This window comes from Solea solea, chromosome 16 (assembly GCF_958295425.1).
Source record: "Solea solea chromosome 16, fSolSol10.1, whole genome shotgun sequence".
NCBI classification, from domain to species: domain Eukaryota; kingdom Metazoa; phylum Chordata; class Actinopteri; order Pleuronectiformes; family Soleidae; genus Solea; species Solea solea.
This window is the reverse complement of record NC_081149.1, coordinates 2,676,201-2,696,200: the sequence shown is the minus strand read 5'-3', so window position 1 is coordinate 2,696,200 and position 20,000 is coordinate 2,676,201. Positions and strand designations below refer to the sequence as shown.

At 51.3% G+C, this 20,000-nt stretch overlaps 52 non-coding genes across 52 annotated transcripts; 16 read left to right on the top strand and 36 right to left on the bottom strand.

Moving 5' to 3' along the window:
• The first annotated feature begins 39 nt into the window (after nt 1-39).
• LOC131441877 (U2 spliceosomal RNA) lies at nt 40-232 on the top strand. The gene has a single exon (XR_009232471.1). It is a non-coding gene; the product is annotated as a U2 spliceosomal RNA (small nuclear RNA).
• A 124-nt stretch (nt 233-356) lies between these two features.
• Nucleotides 357-475, bottom strand: LOC131476375 (5S ribosomal RNA). Its single transcript, XR_009242748.1, has one exon. It is a non-coding gene; the product is annotated as a 5S ribosomal RNA (ribosomal RNA).
• A 308-nt stretch (nt 476-783) lies between these two features.
• Nucleotides 784-976, top strand: LOC131441876 (U2 spliceosomal RNA). Its single transcript, XR_009232470.1, has one exon. It is a non-coding gene; the product is annotated as a U2 spliceosomal RNA (small nuclear RNA).
• A 124-nt stretch (nt 977-1,100) lies between these two features.
• Nucleotides 1,101-1,219, bottom strand: LOC131476374 (5S ribosomal RNA). The gene has a single exon (XR_009242747.1). It is a non-coding gene; the product is annotated as a 5S ribosomal RNA (ribosomal RNA).
• Nucleotides 1,220-1,515: 296 nt separating this feature from the next.
• On the bottom strand, nt 1,516-1,634 carry LOC131441083 (5S ribosomal RNA). The gene has a single exon (XR_009231759.1). It is a non-coding gene; the product is annotated as a 5S ribosomal RNA (ribosomal RNA).
• Nucleotides 1,635-1,930: 296 nt separating this feature from the next.
• Nucleotides 1,931-2,049, bottom strand: LOC131476373 (5S ribosomal RNA). The gene has a single exon (XR_009242746.1). It is a non-coding gene; the product is annotated as a 5S ribosomal RNA (ribosomal RNA).
• A 308-nt stretch (nt 2,050-2,357) lies between these two features.
• Nucleotides 2,358-2,550, top strand: LOC131441875 (U2 spliceosomal RNA). The gene has a single exon (XR_009232469.1). It is a non-coding gene; the product is annotated as a U2 spliceosomal RNA (small nuclear RNA).
• Nucleotides 2,551-2,674: 124 nt separating this feature from the next.
• Nucleotides 2,675-2,793, bottom strand: LOC131477743 (5S ribosomal RNA). The gene has a single exon (XR_009244065.1). It is a non-coding gene; the product is annotated as a 5S ribosomal RNA (ribosomal RNA).
• Nucleotides 2,794-3,090: 297 nt separating this feature from the next.
• Nucleotides 3,091-3,209, bottom strand: LOC131476372 (5S ribosomal RNA). Its single transcript, XR_009242745.1, has one exon. It is a non-coding gene; the product is annotated as a 5S ribosomal RNA (ribosomal RNA).
• A 308-nt stretch (nt 3,210-3,517) lies between these two features.
• On the top strand, nt 3,518-3,710 carry LOC131441874 (U2 spliceosomal RNA). Its single transcript, XR_009232468.1, has one exon. It is a non-coding gene; the product is annotated as a U2 spliceosomal RNA (small nuclear RNA).
• Nucleotides 3,711-3,840: 130 nt separating this feature from the next.
• LOC131476370 (5S ribosomal RNA) lies at nt 3,841-3,959 on the bottom strand. The gene has a single exon (XR_009242743.1). It is a non-coding gene; the product is annotated as a 5S ribosomal RNA (ribosomal RNA).
• Nucleotides 3,960-4,267: 308 nt separating this feature from the next.
• On the top strand, nt 4,268-4,460 carry LOC131442592 (U2 spliceosomal RNA). The gene has a single exon (XR_009233162.1). It is a non-coding gene; the product is annotated as a U2 spliceosomal RNA (small nuclear RNA).
• A 124-nt stretch (nt 4,461-4,584) lies between these two features.
• On the bottom strand, nt 4,585-4,703 carry LOC131476369 (5S ribosomal RNA). The gene has a single exon (XR_009242742.1). It is a non-coding gene; the product is annotated as a 5S ribosomal RNA (ribosomal RNA).
• A 308-nt stretch (nt 4,704-5,011) lies between these two features.
• Nucleotides 5,012-5,204, top strand: LOC131441873 (U2 spliceosomal RNA). The gene has a single exon (XR_009232467.1). It is a non-coding gene; the product is annotated as a U2 spliceosomal RNA (small nuclear RNA).
• A 124-nt stretch (nt 5,205-5,328) lies between these two features.
• On the bottom strand, nt 5,329-5,447 carry LOC131476368 (5S ribosomal RNA). The gene has a single exon (XR_009242741.1). It is a non-coding gene; the product is annotated as a 5S ribosomal RNA (ribosomal RNA).
• Nucleotides 5,448-5,743: 296 nt separating this feature from the next.
• LOC131441081 (5S ribosomal RNA) lies at nt 5,744-5,862 on the bottom strand. The gene has a single exon (XR_009231757.1). It is a non-coding gene; the product is annotated as a 5S ribosomal RNA (ribosomal RNA).
• A 296-nt stretch (nt 5,863-6,158) lies between these two features.
• On the bottom strand, nt 6,159-6,277 carry LOC131476367 (5S ribosomal RNA). The gene has a single exon (XR_009242740.1). It is a non-coding gene; the product is annotated as a 5S ribosomal RNA (ribosomal RNA).
• Nucleotides 6,278-6,585: 308 nt separating this feature from the next.
• Nucleotides 6,586-6,778, top strand: LOC131441872 (U2 spliceosomal RNA). Its single transcript, XR_009232466.1, has one exon. It is a non-coding gene; the product is annotated as a U2 spliceosomal RNA (small nuclear RNA).
• Nucleotides 6,779-6,908: 130 nt separating this feature from the next.
• Nucleotides 6,909-7,027, bottom strand: LOC131476366 (5S ribosomal RNA). The gene has a single exon (XR_009242739.1). It is a non-coding gene; the product is annotated as a 5S ribosomal RNA (ribosomal RNA).
• A 308-nt stretch (nt 7,028-7,335) lies between these two features.
• Nucleotides 7,336-7,528, top strand: LOC131441871 (U2 spliceosomal RNA). Its single transcript, XR_009232465.1, has one exon. It is a non-coding gene; the product is annotated as a U2 spliceosomal RNA (small nuclear RNA).
• A 124-nt stretch (nt 7,529-7,652) lies between these two features.
• On the bottom strand, nt 7,653-7,771 carry LOC131476364 (5S ribosomal RNA). The gene has a single exon (XR_009242737.1). It is a non-coding gene; the product is annotated as a 5S ribosomal RNA (ribosomal RNA).
• A 308-nt stretch (nt 7,772-8,079) lies between these two features.
• Nucleotides 8,080-8,272, top strand: LOC131441870 (U2 spliceosomal RNA). The gene has a single exon (XR_009232464.1). It is a non-coding gene; the product is annotated as a U2 spliceosomal RNA (small nuclear RNA).
• A 124-nt stretch (nt 8,273-8,396) lies between these two features.
• Nucleotides 8,397-8,515, bottom strand: LOC131476363 (5S ribosomal RNA). The gene has a single exon (XR_009242736.1). It is a non-coding gene; the product is annotated as a 5S ribosomal RNA (ribosomal RNA).
• A 296-nt stretch (nt 8,516-8,811) lies between these two features.
• Nucleotides 8,812-8,930, bottom strand: LOC131441080 (5S ribosomal RNA). The gene has a single exon (XR_009231756.1). It is a non-coding gene; the product is annotated as a 5S ribosomal RNA (ribosomal RNA).
• A 296-nt stretch (nt 8,931-9,226) lies between these two features.
• On the bottom strand, nt 9,227-9,345 carry LOC131476362 (5S ribosomal RNA). The gene has a single exon (XR_009242735.1). It is a non-coding gene; the product is annotated as a 5S ribosomal RNA (ribosomal RNA).
• Nucleotides 9,346-9,653: 308 nt separating this feature from the next.
• On the top strand, nt 9,654-9,846 carry LOC131441869 (U2 spliceosomal RNA). Its single transcript, XR_009232463.1, has one exon. It is a non-coding gene; the product is annotated as a U2 spliceosomal RNA (small nuclear RNA).
• A 124-nt stretch (nt 9,847-9,970) lies between these two features.
• On the bottom strand, nt 9,971-10,089 carry LOC131477740 (5S ribosomal RNA). The gene has a single exon (XR_009244063.1). It is a non-coding gene; the product is annotated as a 5S ribosomal RNA (ribosomal RNA).
• A 297-nt stretch (nt 10,090-10,386) lies between these two features.
• On the bottom strand, nt 10,387-10,505 carry LOC131476361 (5S ribosomal RNA). Its single transcript, XR_009242734.1, has one exon. It is a non-coding gene; the product is annotated as a 5S ribosomal RNA (ribosomal RNA).
• Nucleotides 10,506-10,813: 308 nt separating this feature from the next.
• Nucleotides 10,814-11,006, top strand: LOC131441867 (U2 spliceosomal RNA). The gene has a single exon (XR_009232461.1). It is a non-coding gene; the product is annotated as a U2 spliceosomal RNA (small nuclear RNA).
• Nucleotides 11,007-11,130: 124 nt separating this feature from the next.
• LOC131477739 (5S ribosomal RNA) lies at nt 11,131-11,249 on the bottom strand. Its single transcript, XR_009244062.1, has one exon. It is a non-coding gene; the product is annotated as a 5S ribosomal RNA (ribosomal RNA).
• Nucleotides 11,250-11,545: 296 nt separating this feature from the next.
• On the bottom strand, nt 11,546-11,664 carry LOC131476360 (5S ribosomal RNA). Its single transcript, XR_009242733.1, has one exon. It is a non-coding gene; the product is annotated as a 5S ribosomal RNA (ribosomal RNA).
• A 308-nt stretch (nt 11,665-11,972) lies between these two features.
• LOC131441866 (U2 spliceosomal RNA) lies at nt 11,973-12,165 on the top strand. The gene has a single exon (XR_009232460.1). It is a non-coding gene; the product is annotated as a U2 spliceosomal RNA (small nuclear RNA).
• A 124-nt stretch (nt 12,166-12,289) lies between these two features.
• On the bottom strand, nt 12,290-12,408 carry LOC131476358 (5S ribosomal RNA). Its single transcript, XR_009242731.1, has one exon. It is a non-coding gene; the product is annotated as a 5S ribosomal RNA (ribosomal RNA).
• A 296-nt stretch (nt 12,409-12,704) lies between these two features.
• Nucleotides 12,705-12,823, bottom strand: LOC131476357 (5S ribosomal RNA). The gene has a single exon (XR_009242730.1). It is a non-coding gene; the product is annotated as a 5S ribosomal RNA (ribosomal RNA).
• A 296-nt stretch (nt 12,824-13,119) lies between these two features.
• On the bottom strand, nt 13,120-13,238 carry LOC131440797 (5S ribosomal RNA). The gene has a single exon (XR_009231482.1). It is a non-coding gene; the product is annotated as a 5S ribosomal RNA (ribosomal RNA).
• Nucleotides 13,239-13,534: 296 nt separating this feature from the next.
• LOC131477057 (5S ribosomal RNA) lies at nt 13,535-13,653 on the bottom strand. The gene has a single exon (XR_009243412.1). It is a non-coding gene; the product is annotated as a 5S ribosomal RNA (ribosomal RNA).
• Nucleotides 13,654-13,961: 308 nt separating this feature from the next.
• Nucleotides 13,962-14,154, top strand: LOC131441865 (U2 spliceosomal RNA). The gene has a single exon (XR_009232459.1). It is a non-coding gene; the product is annotated as a U2 spliceosomal RNA (small nuclear RNA).
• A 130-nt stretch (nt 14,155-14,284) lies between these two features.
• LOC131477601 (5S ribosomal RNA) lies at nt 14,285-14,403 on the bottom strand. The gene has a single exon (XR_009243930.1). It is a non-coding gene; the product is annotated as a 5S ribosomal RNA (ribosomal RNA).
• A 296-nt stretch (nt 14,404-14,699) lies between these two features.
• On the bottom strand, nt 14,700-14,818 carry LOC131477841 (5S ribosomal RNA). The gene has a single exon (XR_009244161.1). It is a non-coding gene; the product is annotated as a 5S ribosomal RNA (ribosomal RNA).
• Nucleotides 14,819-15,114: 296 nt separating this feature from the next.
• On the bottom strand, nt 15,115-15,233 carry LOC131477840 (5S ribosomal RNA). The gene has a single exon (XR_009244160.1). It is a non-coding gene; the product is annotated as a 5S ribosomal RNA (ribosomal RNA).
• A 296-nt stretch (nt 15,234-15,529) lies between these two features.
• LOC131476356 (5S ribosomal RNA) lies at nt 15,530-15,648 on the bottom strand. The gene has a single exon (XR_009242729.1). It is a non-coding gene; the product is annotated as a 5S ribosomal RNA (ribosomal RNA).
• Nucleotides 15,649-15,944: 296 nt separating this feature from the next.
• LOC131477738 (5S ribosomal RNA) lies at nt 15,945-16,063 on the bottom strand. The gene has a single exon (XR_009244061.1). It is a non-coding gene; the product is annotated as a 5S ribosomal RNA (ribosomal RNA).
• A 296-nt stretch (nt 16,064-16,359) lies between these two features.
• On the bottom strand, nt 16,360-16,478 carry LOC131476355 (5S ribosomal RNA). The gene has a single exon (XR_009242728.1). It is a non-coding gene; the product is annotated as a 5S ribosomal RNA (ribosomal RNA).
• Nucleotides 16,479-16,786: 308 nt separating this feature from the next.
• LOC131441864 (U2 spliceosomal RNA) lies at nt 16,787-16,979 on the top strand. The gene has a single exon (XR_009232458.1). It is a non-coding gene; the product is annotated as a U2 spliceosomal RNA (small nuclear RNA).
• Nucleotides 16,980-17,103: 124 nt separating this feature from the next.
• On the bottom strand, nt 17,104-17,222 carry LOC131476354 (5S ribosomal RNA). Its single transcript, XR_009242727.1, has one exon. It is a non-coding gene; the product is annotated as a 5S ribosomal RNA (ribosomal RNA).
• Nucleotides 17,223-17,518: 296 nt separating this feature from the next.
• LOC131476353 (5S ribosomal RNA) lies at nt 17,519-17,637 on the bottom strand. The gene has a single exon (XR_009242726.1). It is a non-coding gene; the product is annotated as a 5S ribosomal RNA (ribosomal RNA).
• A 308-nt stretch (nt 17,638-17,945) lies between these two features.
• On the top strand, nt 17,946-18,138 carry LOC131441863 (U2 spliceosomal RNA). The gene has a single exon (XR_009232457.1). It is a non-coding gene; the product is annotated as a U2 spliceosomal RNA (small nuclear RNA).
• Nucleotides 18,139-18,262: 124 nt separating this feature from the next.
• Nucleotides 18,263-18,381, bottom strand: LOC131476352 (5S ribosomal RNA). The gene has a single exon (XR_009242725.1). It is a non-coding gene; the product is annotated as a 5S ribosomal RNA (ribosomal RNA).
• Nucleotides 18,382-18,677: 296 nt separating this feature from the next.
• Nucleotides 18,678-18,796, bottom strand: LOC131476350 (5S ribosomal RNA). The gene has a single exon (XR_009242724.1). It is a non-coding gene; the product is annotated as a 5S ribosomal RNA (ribosomal RNA).
• A 296-nt stretch (nt 18,797-19,092) lies between these two features.
• LOC131477737 (5S ribosomal RNA) lies at nt 19,093-19,211 on the bottom strand. The gene has a single exon (XR_009244060.1). It is a non-coding gene; the product is annotated as a 5S ribosomal RNA (ribosomal RNA).
• Nucleotides 19,212-19,519: 308 nt separating this feature from the next.
• On the top strand, nt 19,520-19,712 carry LOC131442468 (U2 spliceosomal RNA). Its single transcript, XR_009233041.1, has one exon. It is a non-coding gene; the product is annotated as a U2 spliceosomal RNA (small nuclear RNA).
• Nucleotides 19,713-19,836: 124 nt separating this feature from the next.
• LOC131477736 (5S ribosomal RNA) lies at nt 19,837-19,955 on the bottom strand. Its single transcript, XR_009244059.1, has one exon. It is a non-coding gene; the product is annotated as a 5S ribosomal RNA (ribosomal RNA).
• Nucleotides 19,956-20,000: the final 45 nt, after the last annotated feature.

The following is a 20,000-nucleotide window of genomic DNA, read 5'->3' as shown; positions in this document are numbered from 1 at the left end:
GTGCCAAGACCTTGAGTTGGCCCCAGACACTTGTGGGCCATCGCTTCTCGGCCTTTTGGCTAAGATCAAGTGTAGTATCTGTTCTTATCAGTTTAATATCTGATATGTCCTCTATATGGGGATTAAATATTAAATGCATTTTTGAGCATTGGGAGGTGAAAACTGGGGCTTGCTCTCTTCACTCCTTGCATTGACCTGGCATTGCAGTGCCACCAGGAACGGTGCACCATTCTCTTTTTTCTGTGAAAACCAAAGCAAGGCTGGAACTAGAAGGACGTTAACGTGTGCCTGTGCCCGTGCCCGTGCGTCAACGTAATTGCAAGCCCATGTTTCTTGTAAGGAAGCAGCAGTGTAAAAGCTTACAGCACCTGGTATTCCCAGGCGGTCTCCCATCCAAGTACTAACCAGGCCCGACCCTGCTTAGCTTCCGAGATCAGACGAGATCGGGCGTGCTCAGGGTGGTATGGCCGTAAGCCGACGGGCTGGGGACACAGACTCCTTTTATAGACCAAGCAAGGCCCCCTGCTCGTGGAGGAGCTCAAAGGTCAGCCTTTCGAACGTTCAAGAGTTTAAGTTGTTTTTGGTGGGCTTTGCTGTATGGCCGCGCCCTTTGAGTGTGTCAAATGTCAAGCAGCTGACCGTCAAGGCTCAGAGGTGCACTTAGATTACCCTGGGGCGGAGGTGATCAGCAGCAGCCTTTGTTATGCGCACTTAAAAAACATGGCACCACAACAAGTAACTTGTGTGCCAAGATCTTGAGTTGGCCCCAGACACTTGTGGGCCATCGCTTCTCGGCCTTTTGGCTAAGATCAAGTGTAGTATCTGTTCTTATCAGTTTAATATCTGATATGTCCTCTATATGGGGATTAAATATTAAATGCATTTTTGAGCATTGGGAGGTGAAAACTGGGGCTTGCTCTCTTCACTCCTTGCATTGACCTGGCATTGCAGTGCCACCAGGAACGGTGCACCATTCTCTTTTTTCTGTGAAAACCAAAGCAAGGCTGGAACTAGAAGGACGTTAACGTGTGCCTGTGCCCGTGCCCGTGCGTCAACGTAATTGCAAGCCCATGTTTCTTGTAAGGAAGCAGCAGTGTAAAAGCTTACAGCACCTGGTATTCCCAGGCGGTCTCCCATCCAAGTACTAACCAGGCCCGACCCTGCTTAGCTTCCGAGATCAGACGAGATCGGGCGTGCTCAGGGTGGTATGGCCGTAAGCCGACGGGCTGGGGACACAGACTCCTTTTATAGACTAGGCAAGGCCCCCTGCTCGTGGAGGAGCTCAAAAGTCAGCCTTTCGAACACACTGCACTTGAGCCTTTATCTCCACTACCTGCTACACTATATTCCAGTATTAGGAAGTTACATCGCGATGGGTACGCTGCTGCCCATCTCCAAGCTTCTCACGTGCTTGCAGAGCGACATCCAAGGCTGAAACTAGAAGGACGTTAACGTGTGCCCGTGCGTCAACGTAATTGCAAGCCCATGTTTCTTGTAAGGAAGCAGCAGTGTAAAAGCTTACAGCACCTGGTATTCCCAGGCGGTCTCCCATCCAAGTACTAAACAGGCCCGACCCTGCTTAGCGTCCGAGATCAGACGAGATCGAGCGTGCTCAGGGTGGTATGGCCGTAAGCCCAGGGGCCGGGGACACAGACTCCTTTTATAGACTAGGCAAGGCCCCCTGCTCGTGGAGGAGCTCAAAAGTTAGCCTTTCGAACACACTAAACTTGAGCCTTTATCTCCACTACCTGCTACACTCTATTCCAGTATTAGGAAGCTACACCGAGATGGGTAAGCTGCTCCCCATCTCCAAGCTTCTCACATGCTTGCAGAGCGACATCCAAGGCTGAAACTAGAAGGACATTAACGTGTGCCCGTGCGTCAACGTAATTGCAAGCCCATGTTTCTTGTAAGGAAGCAGCAGTGTAAAAGCTTACAGCACCTGGTATTCCCAGGCGGTCTCCCATCCAAGTACTAACCAGGCCCGACCCTGCTTAGCTTCCGAGATCAGACGAGATCGGGCGTGCTCAGGGTGGTATGGCCGTAAGCCGGCGGGCTGGGGACACAGACTCCTTTTATAGACTAGGCAAGGCCCCCTGCTCGTGGAGGAGCTCAAAGGTCAGCCTTTCGAACGTTCAAGAGTTTAAGTTGTTTTTGGTGGGCTTTGCTGTATGGCCGCGCCCTTTGAGTGTGTCAAATGTCAAGCAGCTGTCCGTCAAGGCTCAGAGGTGCACTTAGATCACCTTGGGGCGGAGGTGATCAGCAGCAGCCTTTGTTATGCGCACTTAAAAAACATGGCACCACAACAAGTAACTTGTGTGCCAAGATCTTGAGTTGGCCCCAGACACTTGTGGGCCATCGCTTCTCGGCCTTTTGGCTAAGATCAAGTGTAGTATCTGTTCTTATCAGTTTAATATCTGATATGTCCTCTATATGGGGATTAAATATTAAATGCATTTTTGAGCATTGGGAGGTGAAAACTGGGGCTTGCTCTCTTCACTCCTTGCATTGACCTGGCATTGCAGTGCCACCAGGAACGGTGCACCATTCTCTTTTTTCTGTGAAAACCAAAGCAAGGCTGGAACTAGAAGGACGTTAACGTGTGCCTGTGCCCGTGCCCGTGCGTCAACGTAATTGCAAGCCCATGTTTCTTGTAAGGAAGCAGCAGTGTAAAAGCTTACAGCACCTGGTATTCCCAGGCGGTCTCCCATCCAAGTACTAAACAGGCCCGACCCTGCTTAGCTTCCGAGATCAGACGAGATCGAGCGTGCTCAGGGTGGTATGGCCGTAAGCCCAGGGGGCCGGGGACACAGACTCCTTTTATAGACTAGGCAAGGCCCCCTGCTCGTGGAGGAGCTCAAAAGTTAGCCTTTCGAACACACTAAACTTGAGCCTTTATCTCCACTACCTGCTACACTCTATTCCAGTATTAGGAAGCTACACCGAGATGGGTAAGCTGCTCCCCATCTCCAAGCTTCTCACATGCTTGCAGAGCGACATCCAAGGCTGAAACTAGAAGGACATTAACGTGTGCCCGTGCGTCAATGTAATTGCAAGCCCATGTTTCTTGTAAGGAAGCAGCAGTGTAAAAGCTTACAGCACCTGGTATTCCCAGGCGGTCTCCCATCCAAGTACTAACCAGGCCCGACCCTGCTTAGCTTCCGAGATCAGACGAGATCGGGCGTGCTCAGGGTGGTATGGCCGTAAGCCGACGGGCTGGGGACACAGACTCCTTTTATAGACTAGGCAAGGCCCCCTGCTCGTGGAGGAGCTCAAAGGTCAGCCTTTCGAACGTTCAAGAGTTTAAGTTGTTTTTGGTGGGCTTTGCTGTATGGCCGCGCCCTTTGAGTGTGTCAAATGTCAAGCAGCTGTCCGTCAAGGCTCAGAGGGGCACTTAGATCACCTTGGGGCGGAGGTGATCAGCAGCAGCCTTTGTTATGCGCACTTAAAAAACATGGCACCACAACAAGTAACTTGTGTGCCAAGATCTTGAGTTGGCCCCAGACACTTGTGGGCCATCGCTTCTCGGCCTTTTGGCTAAGATCAAGTGTAGTATCTGTTCTTATCAGTTTAATATCTGATATGTCCTCTATATGGGGATTAAATATTAAATGCATTTTTGAGCATTGGGAGGTGAAAACTGGGGCTTGCTCTCTTCACTCCTTGCATTGACCTGGCATTGCAGTGCCACCAGGAACGGTGCACCATTCTCTTTTTTCTGTGAAAACCAAAGCAAGGCTGGAACTAGAAGGACGTTAACGTGTGCCTGTGCCCGTGCCCGTGCCCGTGCGTCAACGTAATTGCAAGCCCATGTTTCTTGTAAGGAAGCAGCAGTGTAAAAGCTTACAGCACCTGGTATTCCCAGGCGGTCTCCCATCCAAGTACTAACCAGGCCCGACCCTGCTTAGCTTCCGAGATCAGACGAGATCGGGCGTGCTCAGGGTGGTATGGCCGTAAGCCGGCGGGCTGGGGACACAGACTCCTTTTATAGACTAGGCAAGGCCCCCTGCTCGTGGAGGAGCTCAAAGGTCAGCCTTTCGAACGTTCAAGAGTTTAAGTTGTTTTTGGTGGGCTTTGCTGTATGGCCGCGCCCTTTGAGTGTGTCAAATGTCAAGCAGCTGTCCGTCAAGGCTCAGAGGTGCACTTAGATCACCTTGGGGCGGAGGTGATCAGCAGCAGCCTTTGTTATGCGCACTTAAAAAACATGGCACCACAACAAGTAACTTGTGTGCCAAGATCTTGAGTTGGCCCCAGACACTTGTGGGCCATCGCTTCTCGGCCTTTTGGCTAAGATCAAGTGTAGTATCTGTTCTTATCAGTTCAATATCTGATATGTCCTCTATATGGGGATTAAATATTAAATGCATTTTTGAGCATTGGGAGGTGAAAACTGGGGCTTGCTCTCTTCACTCCTTGCATTGACCTGGCATTGCAGTGCCACCAGGAACGGTGCACCATTCTCTTTTTTCTGTGAAAACCAAAGCAAGGCTGGAACTAGAAGGACGTTAACGTGTGCCTGTGCCCGTGCCCGTGCGTCAACGTAATTGCAAGCCCATGTTTCTTGTAAGGAAGCAGCAGTGTAAAAGCTTACAGCACCTGGTATTCCCAGGCGGTCTCCCATCCAAGTACTAACCAGGCCCGACCCTGCTTAGCTTCCGAGATCAGACGAGATCGGGCGTGCTCAGGGTGGTATGGCCGTAAGCCGACGGGCTGGGGACACAGACTCCTTTTATAGACCAAGCAAGGCCCCCTGCTCGTGGAGGAGCTCAAAGGTCAGCCTTTCGAACGTTCAAGAGTTTAAGTTGTTTTTGGTGGGCTTTGCTGTATGGCCGCGCCCTTTGAGTGTGTCAAATGTCAAGCAGCTGACCGTCAAGGCTCAGAGGTGCACTTAGATCACCCTGGGGCGGAGGTGATCAGCAGCAGCCTTTGTTATGCGCACTTAAAAAACATGGCACCACAACAAGTAACTTGTGTGCCAAGATCTTGAGTTGGCCCCAGACACTTGTGGGCCATCGCTTCTCGGCCTTTTGGCTAAGATCAAGTGTAGTATCTGTTCTTATCAGTTTAATATCTGATATGTCCTCTATATGGGGATTAAATATTAAATGCATTTTTGAGCATTGGGAGGTGAAAACTGGGGCTTGCTCTCTTCACTCCTTGCATTGACCTGGCATTGCAGTGCCACCAGGAACGGTGCACCATTCTCTTTTTTCTGTGAAAACCAAAGCAAGGCTGGAACTAGAAGGACGTTAACGTGTGCCTGTGCCCGTGCCCGTGCGTCAACATAATTGCAAGCCCATGTTTCTTGTAAGGAAGCAGCAGTGTAAAAGCTTACAGCACCTGGTATTCCCAGGCGGTCTCCCATCCAAGTACTAACCAGGCCCGACCCTGCTTAGCTTCCGAGATCAGACGAGATCGGGCGTGCTCAGGGTGGTATGGCCGTAAGCCGACGGGCTGGGGACACAGACTCCTTTTATAAACTAGGCAAGGCCCCCTGCTCGTGGAGGAGCTCAAAAGTCAGCCTTTCGAACACACTGCACTTGAGCCTTTATCTCCACTACCTGCTACACTATATTCCAGTATTAGGAAGCTACATCGCGATGGGTAAGCTGCTGCCCATCTCCAAGCTTCTCACGTGCTTGCAGAGCGACATCCAAGGCTGAAACTAGAAGGACGTTAACGTGTGCCCGTGCGTCAACGTAATTGCAAGCCCATGTTTCTTGTAAGGAAGCAGCAGTGTAAAAGCTTACAGCACCTGGTATTCCCAGGCGGTCTCCCATCCAAGTACTAAACAGGCCCGACCCTGCTTAGCGTCCGAGATCAGACGAGATCGAGCGTGCTCAGGGTGGTATGGCCGTAAGCCCAGGGGCCGGGGACACAGACTCCTTTTATAGACTAGGCAAGGCCCCCTGCTCGTGGAGGAGCTCAAAAGTTAGCCTTTCGAACACACTAAACTTGAGCCTTTATCTCCACTACCTGCTACACTCTATTCCAGTATTAGGAAGCTACACCGAGATGGGTAAGCTGCTCCCCATCTCCAAGCTTCTCACATGCTTGCAGAGCGACATCCAAGGCTGAAACTAGAAGGACATTAACGTGTGCCCGTGCGTCAACGTAATTGCAAGCCCATGTTTCTTGTAAGGAAGCAGCAGTGTAAAAGCTTACAGCACCTGGTATTCCCAGGCGGTCTCCCATCCAAGTACTAACCAGGCCCGACCCTGCTTAGCTTCCGAGATCAGACGAGATCGGGCGTGCTCAGGGTGGTATGGCCGTAAGCCGGCGGGCTGGGGACACAGACTCCTTTTATAGACTAGGCAAGGCCCCCTGCTCGTGGAGGAGCTCAAAGGTCAGCCTTTCGAACGTTCAAGAGTTTAAGTTGTTTTTGGTGGGCTTTGCTGTATGGCCGCGCCCTTTGAGTGTGTCAAATGTCAAGCAGCTGTCCGTCAAGGCTCAGAGGTGCACTTAGATCACCTTGGGGCGGAGGTGATCAGCAGCAGCCTTTGTTATGCGCACTTAAAAAACATGGCACCACAACAAGTAACTTGTGTGCCAAGATCTTGAGTTGGCCCCACACACTTGTGGGCCATCGCTTCTCGGCCTTTTGGCTAAGATCAAGTGTAGTATCTGTTCTTATCAGTTTAATATCTGATATGTCCTCTATATGGGGATTAAATATTAAATGCATTTTTGAGCATTGGGAGGTGAAAACTGGGGCTTGCTCTCTTCACTCCTTGCATTGACCTGGCATTGCAGTGCCACCAGGAACGGTGCACCATTCTCTTTTTTCTGTGAAAACCAAAGCAAGGCTGGAACTAGAAGGACGTTAACGTGTGCCTGTGCCCGTGCCCGTGCCCGTGCGTCAACGTAATTGCAAGCCCATGTTTCTTGTAAGGAAGCAGCAGTGTAAAAGCTTACAGCACCTGGTATTCCCAGGCGGTCTCCCATCCAAGTACTAACCAGGCCCGACCCTGCTTAGCTTCCGAGATCAGACGAGATCGGGCGTGCTCAGGGTGGTATGGCCGTAAGCCGGCGGGCTGGGGACACAGACTCCTTTTATAGACTAGGCAAGGCCCCCTGCTCGTGGAGGAGCTCAAAGGTCAGCCTTTCGAACGTTCAAGAGTTTAAGTTGTTTTTGGTGGGCTTTGCTGTATGGCCGCGCCCTTTGAGTGTGTCAAATGTCAAGCAGCTGTCCGTCAAGGCTCAGAGGTGCACTTAGATCACCTTGGGGCGGAGGTGATCAGCAGCAGCCTTTGTTATGCGCACTTAAAAAACATGGCACCACAACAAGTAACTTGTGTGCCAAGATCTTGAGTTGGCCCCAGACACTTGTGGGCCATCGCTTCTCGGCCTTTTGGCTAAGATCAAGTGTAGTATCTGTTCTTATCAGTTTAATATCTGATATGTCCTCTATATGGGGATTAAATATTAAATGCATTTTTGAGCATTGGGAGGTGAAAACTGGGGCTTGCTCTCTTCACTCCTTGCATTGACCTGGCATTGCAGTGCCACCAGGAACGGTGCACCATTCTCTTTTTTCTGTGAAAACCAAAGCAAGGCTGGAACTAGAAGGACGTTAACGTGTGCCTGTGCCCGTGCCCGTGCGTCAACGTAATTGCAAGCCCATGTTTCTTGTAAGGAAGCAGCAGTGTAAAAGCTTACAGCACCTGGTATTCCCAGGCGGTCTCCCATCCAAGTACTAACCAGGCCCGACCCTGCTTAGCTTCCGAGATCAGACGAGATCGGGCGTGCTCAGGGTGGTATGGCCGTAAGCCGACGGGCTGGGGACACAGACTCCTTTTATAGACCAAGCAAGGCCCCCTGCTCGTGGAGGAGCTCAAAGGTCAGCCTTTCGAACGTTCAAGAGTTTAAGTTGTTTTTGGTGGGCTTTGCTGTATGGCCGCGCCCTTTGAGTGTGTCAAATGTCAAGCAGCTGACCGTCAAGGCTCAGAGGTGCACTTAGATCACCCTGGGGCGGAGGTGATCAGCAGCAGCCTTTGTTATGCGCACTTAAAAAACATGGCACCACAACAAGTAACTTGTGTGCCAAGATCTTGAGTTGGCCCCAGACACTTGTGGGCCATCGCTTCTCGGCCTTTTGGCTAAGATCAAGTGTAGTATCTGTTCTTATCAGTTTAATATCTGATATGTCCTCTATATGGGGATTAAATATTAAATGCATTTTTGAGCATTGGGAGGTGAAAACTGGGGCTTGCTCTCTTCACTCCTTGCATTGACCTGGCATTGCAGTGCCACCAGGAACGGTGCACCATTCTCTTTTTTCTGTGAAAACCAAAGCAAGGCTGGAACTAGAAGGACGTTAACGTGTGCCTGTGCCCGTGCCCGTGCGTCAACATAATTGCAAGCCCATGTTTCTTGTAAGGAAGCAGCAGTGTAAAAGCTTACAGCACCTGGTATTCCCAGGCGGTCTCCCATCCAAGTACTAACCAGGCCCGACCCTGCTTAGCTTCCGAGATCAGACGAGATCGGGCGTGCTCAGGGTGGTATGGCCGTAAGCCGACGGGCTGGGGACACAGACTCCTTTTATAAACTAGGCAAGGCCCCCTGCTCGTGGAGGAGCTCAAAAGTCAGCCTTTCGAACACACTGCACTTGAGCCTTTATCTCCACTACCTGCTACACTATATTCCAGTATTAGGAAGCTACATCGCGATGGGTAAGCTGCTGCCCATCTCCAAGCTTCTCACGTGCTTGCAGAGCGACATCCAAGGCTGAAACTAGAAGGACGTTAACGTGTGCCCGTGCGTCAACGTAATTGCAAGCCCATGTTTCTTGTAAGGAAGCAGCAGTGTAAAAGCTTACAGCACCTGGTATTCCCAGGCGGTCTCCCATCCAAGTACTAAACAGGCCCGACCCTGCTTAGCGTCCGAGATCAGACGAGATCGAGCGTGCTCAGGGTGGTATGGCCGTAAGCCCAGGGGCCGGGGACACAGACTCCTTTTATAGACTAGGCAAGGCCCCCTGCTCGTGGAGGAGCTCAAAAGTTAGCCTTTCGAACACACTAAACTTGAGCCTTTATCTCCACTACCTGCTACACTCTATTCCAGTATTAGGAAGCTACACCGAGATGGGTAAGCTGCTCCCCATCTCCAAGCTTCTCACATGCTTGCAGAGCGACATCCAAGGCTGAAACTAGAAGGACATTAACGTGTGCCCGTGCGTCAACGTAATTGCAAGCCCATGTTTCTTGTAAGGAAGCAGCAGTGTAAAAGCTTACAGCACCTGGTATTCCCAGGCGGTCTCCCATCCAAGTACTAACCAGGCCCGACCCTGCTTAGCTTCCGAGATCAGACGAGATCGGGCGTGCTCAGGGTGGTATGGCCGTAAGCCGGCGGGCTGGGGACACAGACTCCTTTTATAGACTAGGCAAGGCCCCCTGCTCGTGGAGGAGCTCAAAGGTCAGCCTTTCGAACGTTCAAGAGTTTAAGTTGTTTTTGGTGGGCTTTGCTGTATGGCCGCGCCCTTTGAGTGTGTCAAATGTCAAGCAGCTGTCCGTCAAGGCTCAGAGGTGCACTTAGATCACCTTGGGGCGGAGGTGATCAGCAGCAGCCTTTGTTATGCGCACTTAAAAAACATGGCACCACAACAAGTAACTTGTGTGCCAAGATCTTGAGTTGGCCCCACACACTTGTGGGCCATCGCTTCTCGGCCTTTTGGCTAAGATCAAGTGTAGTATCTGTTCTTATCAGTTTAATATCTGATATGTCCTCTATATGGGGATTAAATATTAAATGCATTTTTGAGCATTGGGAGGTGAAAACTGGGGCTTGCTCTCTTCACTCCTTGCATTGACCTGGCATTGCAGTGCCACCAGGAACGGTGCACCATTCTCTTTTTTCTGTGAAAACCAAAGCAAGGCTGGAACTAGAAGGACGTTAACGTGTGCCTGTGCCCGTGCCCGTGCGTCAACGTAATTGCAAGCCCATGTTTCTTGTAAGGAAGCAGCAGTGTAAAAGCTTACAGCACCTGGTATTCCCAGGCGGTCTCCCATCCAAGTACTAAACAGGCCCGACCCTGCTTAGCTTCCGAGATCAGACGAGATCGAGCGTGCTCAGGGTGGTATGGCCGTAAGCCCAGGGGGCCGGGGACACAGACTCCTTTTATAGACTAGGCAAGGCCCCCTGCTCGTGGAGGAGCTCAAAAGTTAGCCTTTCGAACACACTAAACTTGAGCCTTTATCTCCACTACCTGCTACACTCTATTCCAGTATTAGGAAGCTACACCGAGATGGGTAAGCTGCTCCCCATCTCCAAGCTTCTCACATGCTTGCAGAGCGACATCCAAGGCTGAAACTAGAAGGACATTAACGTGTGCCCGTGCGTCAACGTAATTGCAAGCCCATGTTTCTTGTAAGGAAGCAGCAGTGTAAAAGCTTACAGCACCTGGTATTCCCAGGCGGTCTCCCATCCAAGTACTAACCAGGCCCGACCCTGCTTAGCTTCCGAGATCAGACGAGATCGGGCGTGCTCAGGGTGGTATGGCCGTAAGCCGACGGGCTGGGGACACAGACTCCTTTTATAGACTAGGCAAGGCCCCCTGCTCGTGGAGGAGCTCAAAGGTCAGCCTTTCGAACGTTCAAGAGTTTAAGTTGTTTTTGGTGGGCTTTGCTGTATGGCCGCGCCCTTTGAGTGTGTCAAATGTCAAGCAGCTGTCCGTCAAGGCTCAGAGGTGCACTTAGATCACCTTGGGGCGGAGGTGATCAGCAGCAGCCTTTGTTATGCGCACTTAAAAAACATGGCACCACAACAAGTAACTTGTGTGCCAAGATCTTGAGTTGGCCCCACACACTTGTGGGCCATCGCTTCTCGGCCTTTTGGCTAAGATCAAGTGTAGTATCTGTTCTTATCAGTTTAATATCTGATATGTCCTCTATATGGGGATTAAATATTAAATGCATTTTTGAGCATTGGGAGGTGAAAACTGGGGCTTGCTCTCTTCACTCCTTGCATTGACCTGGCATTGCAGTGCCACCAGGAACGGTGCACCATTCTCTTTTTTCTGTGAAAACCAAAGCAAGGCTGGAACTAGAAGGACGTTAACGTGTGCCTGTGCCCGTGCCCGTGCGTCAACGTAATTGCAAGCCCATGTTTCTTGTAAGGAAGCAGCAGTGTAAAAGCTTACAGCACCTGGTATTCCCAGGCGGTCTCCCATCCAAGTACTAAACAGGCCCGACCCTGCTTAGCTTCCGAGATCAGACGAGATCGAGCGTGCTCAGGGTGGTATGGCCGTAAGCCCAGGGGCCGGGGACACAGACTCCTTTTATAGACTAGGCAAGGCCCCCTGCTCGTGGAGGAGCTCAAAAGTTAGCCTTTCGAACACACTAAACTTGAGCCTTTATCTCCACTACCTGCTACACTCTATTCCAGTATTAGGAAGCTACACCGAGATGGGTAAGCTGCTTTCCATCTCCAAGCTTCTCACATGCTTGCAGAGCGACATCCAAGGTTGAAACTAGAAGGACATTAACGTGTGCCCGTGCGTCAACGTAATTGCAAGCCCATGTTTCTTGTAAGGAAGCAGCAGTGTAAAAGCTTACAGCACCTGGTATTCCCAGGCGGTCTCCCATCCAAGTACTAACCAGGCCCGACCCTGCTTAGCTTCCGAGATCAGACGAGATCGGGCGTGCTCAGGGTGGTATGGCCGTAAGCCGGCGGGCTGGGGACACAGACTCCTTTTATAGACTAGGCAAGGCCCCCTGCTCGTGGAGGAGCTCAAAGGTCAGCCTTTCGAACGTTCAAGAGTTTAAGTTGTTTTTGGTGGGCTTTGCTGTATGGCCGCGCCCTTTGAGTGTGTCAAATGTCAAGCAGCTGTCCGTCAAGGCTCAGAGGTGCACTTAGATCACCTTGGGGCGGAGGTGATCAGCAGCAGCCTTTGTTATGCGCACTTAAAAAACATGGCACCACAACAAGTAACTTGTGTGCCAAGATCTTGAGTTGGCCCCAGACACTTGTGGGCCATCGCTTCTCGGCCTTTTGGCTAAGATCAAGTGTAGTATCTGTTCTTATCAGTTTAATATCTGATATGTCCTCTATATGGGGATTAAATATTAAATGCATTTTTGAGCATTGGGAGGTGAAAACTGGGGCTTGCTCTCTTCACTCCTTGCATTGACCTGGCATTGCAGTGCCACCAGGAACGGTGCACCATTCTCTTTTTTCTGTGAAAACCAAAGCAAGGCTGGAACTAGAAGGACGTTAACGTGTGCCTGTGCCCGTGCCCGTGCGTCAACGTAATTGCAAGCCCATGTTTCTTGTAAGGAAGCAGCAGTGTAAAAGCTTACAGCACCTGGTATTCCCAGGCGGTCTCCCATCCAAGTACTAACCAGGCCCGACCCTGCTTAGCTTCCGAGATCAGACGAGATCGGGCGTGCTCAGGGTGGTATGGCCGTAAGCCAACGGGCTGGGGACACAGACTCCTTTTATAGACTAGGCAAGGCCCCCTGCTCGTGGAGGAGCTCAAAAGTCAGCCTTTCGAACACACTGCACTTGAGCCTTTATCTCCACTGCCTGCTACACTCTATTCCAGTATTAGGAAGCTACACCGAGATGGGTAAGCTGCTCCCCATCTCCAAGCTTCTCACGTGCTTGCAGAGCGACATCCAAGGCTGAAACTAGAAGGACGTTAACATGTGCCCGTGCGTCAACGTAATTGCAAGCCCATGTTTCTTGTAAGGAAGCAGCAGTGTAAAAGCTTACAGCACCTGGTATTCCCAGGCGGTCTCCCATCCAAGTACTAACCAGGCCCGACCCTGCTTAGCTTCCGAGATCAGACGAGATCGGGCGTGCTCAGGGTGGTATGGCCGTAAGCCAATGGGCTGGGGACACAGACTCCTTTTATAGACTAGGCAAGGCCCCCTGCTCGTGGAGGAGCTCAAAAGTCAGCCTTGCGAACACACTGCACTTGAGCCTTTATCTCCACTACCTGCTACACTATATTCCAGTATTAGGAATCTACATCGAGATGGGTAAGCTGCTGCCCATCTCCAAGCTTCTCACGTGCTTGCAGAGCGACATCCAAGGCTGAAACTAGAAGGACGTTAACGTGTGCCCGTGCGTCAACGTAATTGCAAGCCCATGTTTCTTGTAAGGAAGCAGCAGTGTAAAAGCTTACAGCACCTGGTATTCCCAGGCGGTCTCCCATCCAAGTACTAAACAGGCCCGACCCTGCTTATCTTCCGAGATCAGACGAGATCGAGCGTGCTCAGGGTGGTATGGCCGTAAGCCCAGGGGCCGGGGACACAGACTCCTTTTATAGACTAGGCAAGGCCCCCTGCTCGTGGAGGAGCTCAAAAGTCAGCCTTTCGAACACACTAAACTTGAGCCTTTATCTCCACTACCTGCTACACTCTATTCCAGTATTAGGAAGCTACACCGAGATGGGTAAGCTGCTCCCCATCTCCAAGCTTCTCACATGCTTGCCGAGCGACATCCAAGGCTGAAACTAGAAGGACATTAACGTGTGCCCGTGCGTCAACGTAATTGCAAGCCCATGTTTCTTGTAAGGAAGCAGCAGTGTAAAAGCTTACAGCACCTGGTATTCCCAGGCGGTCTCCCATCCAAGTACTAACCAGGCCCGACCCTGCTTAGCTTCCGAGATCAGACGAGACCGGGTGTGCTCAGGGTGGTATGGCCGTAAGCCGGCGGGGTGGGGACACAGACTCCTTTTATAGACTAGGCAAGGCCCCCTGCTCGTGGAGGAGCTCAAAGGTCAGCCTTTCGAACGTTCAAGAGTTTAAGTTGTTTTTGGTGGGCTTTGCTGTATGGCCGCGCCCTTTGAGTGTGTCAAATGTCAAGCAGCTGTCCGTCAAGGCTCAGAGGTGCACTTAGATCACCTTGGGGCGGAGGTGATCAGCAGCAGCCTTTGTTATGCGCACTTAAAAAACATGGCACCACAACAAGTAACTTGTGTGCCAAGATCTTGAGTTGGCCCCAGACACTTGTGGGCCATCGCTTCTCGGCCTTTTGGCTAAGATCAAGTGTAGTATCTGTTCTTATCAGTTTAATATCTGATATGTCCTCTATATGGGGATTAAATATTAAATGCATTTTTGAGCATTGGGAGGTGAAAACTGGGGCTTGCTCTCTTCACTCCTTGCATTGACCTGGCATTGCAGTGCCACCAGGAACGGTGCACCATTCTCTTTTTTCTGTGAAAACCAAAGCAAGGCTGGAACTAGAAGGACGTTAACGTGTGCCTGTGCCTGTGCCCGTGCCCGTGCGTCAACGTAATTGCAAGCCCATGTTTCTTGTAAGGAAGCAGCAGTGTAAAAGCTTACAGCACCTGGTATTCCCAGGCGGTCTCCCATCCAAGTACTAACCAGGCCCGACCCTGCTTAGCTTCCGAGATCAGACGAGATCGGGCGTGCTCAGGGTGGTATGGCCGTAAGGCGACGGGCTGGGGACACAGACTCCTTTTATAGACTAGGCAAGGCCCCCTGCTCGTGGAGGAGCTCAAAAGTCAGCCTTTCGAACACACTGCACTTGAGCCTTTATCTCCACTACCTGCTACACTATATTCCAGTATTAGGAAGCTACATCGAGATGGGTAAGCTGCTGCCCATCTCCAAGCTTCTCACGTGCTTGCAGAGCGACATCCAAGGCTGAAACTAGAAGGACGTTAACGTGTGCCCGTGCGTCAAAGTAATTGCAAGCCCATGTTTCTTGTAAGGAAGCAGCAGTGTAAAAGCTTACAGCACCTGGTATTCCCAGGCGGTCTCCCATCCAAGTACTAACCAGGCCCGACCCTGCATAGCTTCCGAGATCAGACGAGATCGGGCGTGCTCAGGGTGGTATGGCCGTAAGCCAACGGGCTGGGGACACAGACTCCTTTTATAGACTAGTCAAGGCCCCCTGCTCGTGGAGGAGCTCAAAAGTCAGCCTTTCGAACACACTGCACTTGAGCCTTTATCTCCACTACCTGCTACACTCTATTCCAGTATTAGGAAGCTACACCGAGATGGGTAAGCTGCTCCCCATCTCCAAGCTTCTCACGTGCTTGCAGAGCGACATCCAAGGCTGAAACTAGAAGGACGTTAACATGTGCCCGTGCGTCAACGTAATTGCAAGCCCATGTTTCTTGTAAGGAAGCAGCAGTGTAAAAGCTTACAGCACCTGGTATTCCCAGGCGGTCTCCCATCCAAGTACTAACCAGGCCCGACCCTGCATAGCTTCCGAGATCAGACGAGATCGGGCGTGCTCAGGGTGGTATGGCCGTAAGCCAACGGGCTGGGGACACAGACTCCTTTTATAGACTAGTCAAGGCCCCCTGCTCGTGGAGGAGCTCAAAAGTCAGCCTTTCGAACACACTGCACTTGAGCCTTTATCTCCACTACCTGCTACACTCTATTCCAGTATTAGGAAGCTACACCGAGATGGGTAAGCTGCTCCCCATCTCCAAGCTTCTCACGTGCTTGCAGAGCGACATCCAAGGCTGAAACTAGAAGGACGTTAACATGTGCCCGTGCGTCAACGTAATTGCAAGCCCATGTTTCTTGTAAGGAAGCAGCAGTGTAAAAGCTTACAGCACCTGGTATTCCCAGGCGGTCTCCCATCCAAGTACTAACCAGGCCCGACCCTGCTTAGCTTCCGAGATCAGACGAGATCGGGCGTGCTCAGGGTGGTATGGCCGTAAGCCAATGGGCTGGGGACACAGACTCCTTTTATAGACTAGGCAAGGCCCCCTGCTCGTGGAGGAGCTCAAAAGTCAGCCTTGCGAACACACTGCACTTGAGCCTTTATCTCCACTACCTGCTACACTATATTCCAGTATTAGGAATCTACATCGAGATGGGTAAGCTGCTGCCCATCTCCAAGCTTCTCACGTGCTTGCAGAGCGACATCCAAGGCTGAAACTAGAAGGACGTTAACGTGTGCCCGTGCGTCAACGTAATTGCAAGCCCATGTTTCTTGTAAGGAAGCAGCAGTGTAAAAGCTTACAGCACCTGGTATTCCCAGGCGGTCTCCCATCCAAGTACTAAACAGGCCCGACCCTGCTTAGCTTCCGAGATCAGACGAGATCGAGCGTGCTCAGGGTGGTATGGCCGTAAGCCCAGGGGCCGGGGACACAGACTCCTTTTATAGACTAGGCAAGGCCCCCTGCTCGTGGAGGAGCTCAAAAGTCAGCCTTTCGAACACACTAAACTTGAGCCTTTATCTCCACTACCTGCTACACTCTATTCCAGTATTAGGAAGCTACACCGAGATGGGTAAGCTGCTCCCCATCTCCAAGCTTCTCACATGCTTGCCGAGCGACATCCAAGGCTGAAACTAGAAGGACATTAACGTGTGCCCGTGCGTCAACGTAATTGCAAGCCCATGTTTCTTGTAAGGAAGCAGCAGTGTAAAAGCTTACAGCACCTGGTATTCCCAGGCGGTCTCCCATCCAAGTACTAACCAGGCCCGACCCTGCTTAGCTTCCGAGATCAGACGAGATCGGGCGTGCTCAGGGTGGTATGGCCGTAAGCCGACGGGCTGGGGACACAGACTCCTTTTATAGACTAGGCAAGGCCCCCTGCTCGTGGAGGAGCTCAAAGGTCAGCCTTTCGAACGTTCAAGAGTTTAAGTTGTTTTTGGTGGGCTTTGCTGTATGGCCGCGCCCTTTGAGTGTGTCAAATGTCAAGCAGCTGTCCGTCAAGGCTCAGAGGTGCACTTAGATCACCTTGGGGCGGAGGTGATCAGCAGCAGCCTTTGTTATGCGCACTTAAAAAACATGGCACCACAACAAGTAACTTGTGTGCCAAGATCTTGAGTTGGCCCCACACACTTGTGGGCCATCGCTTCTCGGCCTTTTGGCTAAGATCAAGTGTAGTATCTGTTCTTATCAGTTTAATATCTGATATGTCCTCTATATGGGGATTAAATATTAAATGCATTTTTGAGCATTGGGAGGTGAAAACTGGGGCTTGCTCTCTTCACTCCTTGCATTGACCTGGCATTGCAGTGCCACCAGGAACGGTGCACCATTCTCTTTTTTCTGTGAAAACCAAAGCAAGGCTGGAACTAGAAGGACGTTAACGTGTGCCTGTGCCCGTGCCCGTGCGTCAACGTAATTGCAAGCCCATGTTTCTTGTAAGGAAGCAGCAGTGTAAAAGCTTACAGCACCTGGTATTCCCAGGCGGTCTCCCATCCAAGTACTAACCAGGCCCGACCCTGCTTAGCTTCCGAGATCAGACGAGATCGGGCGTGCTCAGGGTGGTATGGCCGTAAGCCGACGGGCTGGGGACACAGACTCCTTTTATAGACTAGGCAAGGCCCCCTGCTCGTGGAGGAGCTCAAAAGTCAGCCTTTCGAACACACTGCACTTGAGCCTTTATCTCCACTACCTGCTACACTATATTCCAGTATTAGGAAGCTACATCGAGTTGGGTAAGCTGCTGCCCATCTCCAAGCTTCTCACGTGCTTGCAGAGCGACATCCAAGGCTGAAACTAGAAGGACGTTAACGTGTGCCCGTGCGTCAACGTAATTGCAAGCCCATGTTTCTTGTAAGGAAGCAGCAGTGTAAAAGCTTACAGCACCTGGTATTCCCAGGCGGTCTCCCATCCAAGTACTAACCAGGCCCGACCCTGCTTAGCTTCCGAGATCAGACGAGATCGGGCGTGCTCAGGGTGGTATGGCCGTAAGCCGACGGGCTGGGGACACAGACTCCTTTTATAGACTAGGCAAGGCCCCCTGCTCGTGGAGGAGCTCAAAGGTCAGCCTTTCGAACGTTCAAGAGTTTAAGTTGTTTTTGGTGGGCTTTGCTGTATGGCCGCGCCCTTTGAGTGTGTCAAATGTCAAGCAGCTGTCCGTCAAGGCTCAGAGGTGCACTTAGATCACCTTGGGGCGGAGGTGATCAGCAGCAGCCTTTGTTATGCGCACTTAAAAAACATGGCACCACAACAAGTAACTTGTGTGCCAAGATCTTGAGTTGGCCCCACACACTTGTGGGCCATCGCTTCTCGGCCTTTTGGCTAAGATCAAGTGTAGTATCTGTTCTTATCAGTTTAATATCTGATATGTCCTCTATATGGGGATTAAATATTAAATGCATTTTTGAGCATTGGGAGGTGAAAACTGGGGCTTGCTCTCTTCACTCCTTGCATTGACCTGGCATTGCAGTGCCACCAGGAACGGTGCACCATTCTCTTTTTTCTGTGAAAACCAAAGCAAGGCTGGAACTAGAAGGACGTTAACGTGTGCCTGTGCCCGTGCCCGTGCGTCAACGTAATTGCAAGCCCATGTTTCTTCTAAGGAAGCAGCAGTGTAAAAGCTTACAGCACCTGGTATTCCCAGGCGGTCTCCCATCCAAGTACTAACCAGGCCCGACCCTGCTTAGCTTCCGAGATCAGACGAGATCGGGCGTGCTCAGGGTGGTATGGCCGTAAGCCGACGGGCTGGGGACACAGACTCCTTTTATAGACTAGGCAAGGCCCCCTGCTCGTGGAGGAGCTCAAAAGTCAGCCTTTCGAACACACTGCACTTGAGCCTTTATCTCCACTACCTGCTACACTATATTCCAGTATTTGGAAGCTACATCGAGATGGGTAAGCTGCTGCCCATCTCCAAGCTTCTCACGTGCTTGCAGAGCGACATCCAAGGCTGAAACTAGAAGGACGTTAACGTGTGCCCGTGCGTCAACGTAATTGCAAGCCCATGTTTCTTGTAAGGAAGCAGCAGTGTAAAAGCTTACAGCACCTGGTATTCCCAGGCGGTCTCCCATCCAAGTACTAACCAGGCCCGACCCTGCTTAGCTTCCGAGATCAGACGAGATCGGGCGTGCTCAGGGTGGTATGGCCGTAAGCCGACGGGCTGGGGACACAGACTCCTTTTATAGACTAGGCAAGGCCCCCTGCTCGTGGAGGAGCTCAAAAGTCAGCCTTTCGAACACACTGCACTTGAGCCTTTATCTCCACTACCTGCTACACTATATTCCAGTATTAGGAAGCTACATCGAGATGGGTAAGCTGCTGCCCATCTCCAAGCTTCTCACGTGCTTGCAGAGCGACATCCAAGGCTGAAACTAGAAGGACGTTAACGTGTGCCCGTGCGTCAACGTAATTGCAAGCCCATGTTTCTTGTAAGGAAGCAGCAGTGTAAAAGCTTACAGCACCTGGTATTCCCAGGCGGTCTCCCATCCAAGTACTAAACAGGCCCGACCCTGCTTAGCTTCCGAGATCAGACGAGATCGAGCGTGCTCAGGGTGGTATGGCCGTAAGCCCAGGGGCCGGGGACACAGACTCCTTTTATAGACTAGGCAAGGCCCCCTGCTTGTGGAGGAGCTCAAAGGTCAGCCTTTCGAACGTTCAAGAGTTTAAGTTGTTTTTGGTGGGCTTTGCTGTATGGCCACGCCCTTTGAGTGTGTCAAATGTCAAGCAGCTGTCCGTCAAGGCTCAGAGGTGCACTTAGATCACCTTGGGGCGGAGGTGATCAGCAGCAGCCTTTGTTATGCGCACTTAAAAAACATGGCACCACAACAAGTAACTTGTGTGCCAAGATCTTGAGTTGGCCCCACACACTTGTGGGCCATCGCTTCTCGGCCTCTTGGCTAAGATCAAGTGTAGTATCTGTTCTTATCAGTTTAATATCTGATATGTCCTCTATATGGGGATTAAATATTAAATGCATTTTTGAGCATTGGGAGGTGAAAACTGGGGCTTGCTCTCTTCACTCCTTGCATTGACCTGGCATTGCAGTGCCACCAGGAACGGTGCACCATTCTCTTTTTTCTGTGAAAACCAAAGCAAGGCTGGAACTAGAAGGACGTTAACGTGTGCCTGTGCCCGTGCCCGTGCGTCAACGTAATTGCAAGCCCATGTTTCTTGTAAGGAAGCAGCAGTGTAAAAGCTTACAGCACCTGGTATTCCCAGGCGGTCTCCCATCCAAGTACTAAACAGGCCCGACCCTGCTTAGCTTCCGAGATCAGACGAGATCGAGCGTGCTCAGGGTGGTATGGCCGTAAGCCCAGGGGGCCGGGGACACAGACTCCTTTTATAGACTAGGCAAGGC